Below are 3,082 nucleotides of genomic sequence, written 5' to 3' on the forward strand. Positions count from 1 at the left end.
AAATGGCACTTAATCTGTTTTTGCAATCAAACTCTTCCATTTCAAAACTTGTGTGAAAGTATCTTTTTGTGAATTTTGGGTGATGGAGCTGTACCCGATATATATGAAATCTGTACTTATCATGATGTTCACATTACGACAGATTTATGAGATTGCTATCAAGCAGTGAGCTTTTTTTGTGTGTATTGTATTCAACTTTTTGTGCTTGTAATATTCTGAAATCAACATAAAATAGCCAATTTAATAGGTCAAATGCAAATTGCACAAATCAGTTGCTTCCACTTCAGGCAAATCTATAAAAAGTCAAAGATATCTCTTGTTATCTAAATAACAACCCATGATAAGCTTGAGAATGATCATGATAACAATAGCAGAAAAATTGATAGGAATAACAATGATTTATTTGAATTGAACTGAACTGAATATTTTATAGTCCACAAGTACAAATGTGGAAATGTGCCTTCCACCAGCGTTACATACAAGAGATAAATAACACTTGTTCAAAGAACAGCGTATGCATAACACACTACAGAGAACATGTGACAAACAGAATTTTTTTTCTATGGTGGTTGCGTGAAAATAATAATGACAATAATAATAATAATAATAATAATAAAAATAATAATACTAATGATAATAATAATAATAATAATAATAATAATAATAATAATAATAATAATAATAATAATAATAATAATAATAATAATAATGATAAAAATAATAATAAAAAAAATAATAATAATAACAATAATCATCATCATCATCATCATAACAATAATAATGATAACAACAACAACAACCACAATGGTTATATGAGGGTTGGCACTGACTCTTGACCCAACCACAAGCGCTACCTTGGAGACCCCCTCCCCCCCCCCCCCCCAGTTAGTTAGCCACCCATTAAAAAAAAAAAAAAAAAAAAAAAAAAAAAAAAAACATTCTGTGGCCCTTGCCTGGCATGGCAGAGGCACAGAGTGGATGAACAATTTTTTTTTTCTTATTCATCATTTCATGCACTGCGCATGGGGATGCAGCCCCACACATTGTACTTTTAGTTCTTTTGAGAAAAGAAAATGTAACAAACGAATCACAATTTGACTTCCCTCCAGGCAGCAGTGCTCCCCATATCCTACAAAAAGCAAAAAACAAAACACAATCATCCGCCCCTGTTTACCAGTAGTTTCTACATTTCTCACAGATCCTCCCATATCACAGGGACCAAATCTTCATATTCAACAAGTTGTAATCTTGTCCGTCACTTTTAGTAAAAATATGCATGTTTTTTAAATGTCCTTCAATTGAGATGATAGGAATGTATAAATATATCTTTTTTTTTTTTTTTTTTTTTTTTTTTGGATTGAGTATTAAAAAACAAGACCTAATGAGTTTTGGGAGGGGTGCGGTGGTCAGTTATGCTCCTTGGTTTGTTGATTCGGGGAACTTCAAGCGCCACGACTGTAAAATTGACGGACAAGTGTGACCTCACGTGGCGGTGAGGCACAGTCATGTGTTGAGTTCACAATGCCTTGGCACGCAGTTGTGGGAAAGAAAAGACAAACATTATTGTACGCCATACAAGTGCTTAGCCGCTTTTTTGTTACACAATGCAGCCATGCGTTTACTTTTGAAATGAATGGGAAGTCACATTAGCAAGAAACTACCCGAATGTCAAGGACAATCGTCTGAGGATCGATGCAGTGTGTTTCCATAGTGCGGCGACCTATTAAAGTTTTGCCTGCTGGTTTTTGTTTGCTTTGTTTGAGAGCGTGACATTGGAGATTTTTATTTATTCTCTCCTGTCGCGCCAAAAATCTACAGGGCCTATACAATAGAGCCATTCACGAGTGTGGACTGCTTCTGTTTACGATAATTGGTCAGAAATGCGAATCCATGCTTATACTTCGCATGTTACTAAATCAAGTGAACCCCATCTGCAAAGCGTTTGTGATTTTCTGTGGGTGTCATCATGTTTAAGCTGTCCTTGCAGAAACTCAATCATTTTTCCTCAATTGAGAACAAACTAAAAGAACTGCGTTTGCTCATAAGATTTTCTCGTGTAAACGTAAAAGAAAGAAACAATATGTTGACTTTCTGTGAACCGTTTAATAAGTGTCATGACTAAGTGGGAGCCTGCGAAAAAATGGTATACTCAAACACTTACTTTAAAAAAAAGCAAACAAACAAGCAAACGAACATTTAATAGTGATGGACATAAATGAATATATGTAATAACTAATTCATTGACAGATAGAGCACTGCGTATCCAGAAGCACAGAAAAAAAAATATACCAAGTAGGATCACCACGCTCAAAGCAGAGGAAAACTACGACGAACAGACTGATAGTTTCATCAAAATCGGACTGAGATATGGAATTAGTATAGAATTTTACAATTCCATGATTTCACTGCGTAACAGTGATATCGGTACAATCACAATGTAATAGGCAAATTAGCTGATATGACGATGATATTTATTATAGCAATTCCCGTAGGTTTATTCGCAACTTTATCATGAAAATTATACGCTTTATGATTTAGCAACTGACGCATGACAAGTTTTTCCTCGCCAGAAGTTGTCATTGCTATATACATTACTACAACGCATAAAAAAGACGCACAAAAAAAAAAAGATAATAATGCAGAGATCTGTAATTTTTTTTCTTTGTACTTTCATGTCAAAACGGGAAATCTAGTAATATTTGTGCGTAAGTGAATAGGACACTTGCGAGGACACGATAATATTATCGTCGTCTAAAGCCATTTGATATCAAAAGCTGACACTGAAAACTGACACTTGAAAAGACAAGCTTCTAATCTAGGTCCAATTTCCATGAAACCTCTTTATACTATATGTTCTCTTTTTTGTTAATAGTTTTTATACTTTACTTAATGCCAACTTAATTGAGCACGTTGCGGAATTGCGCTGTAAAAATCTCCTTTTGAGAGTTTTAAAGCTTTAAGAGCACTGCGCGAAATACAGACAAAATCTCACCGAGAAACAGGAGGATTGAAACTATACCGGTTCTCTTTTTAGGAGAATGTGAAAGTGATATGAAACCTTTCAGTGACTATTCAGCCACGA

Source organism: Diadema setosum, chromosome 22 (assembly GCF_964275005.1).
Source record: "Diadema setosum chromosome 22, eeDiaSeto1, whole genome shotgun sequence".
Classification (NCBI taxonomy): Eukaryota; Metazoa; Echinodermata; class Echinoidea; order Diadematoida; family Diadematidae; genus Diadema; species Diadema setosum.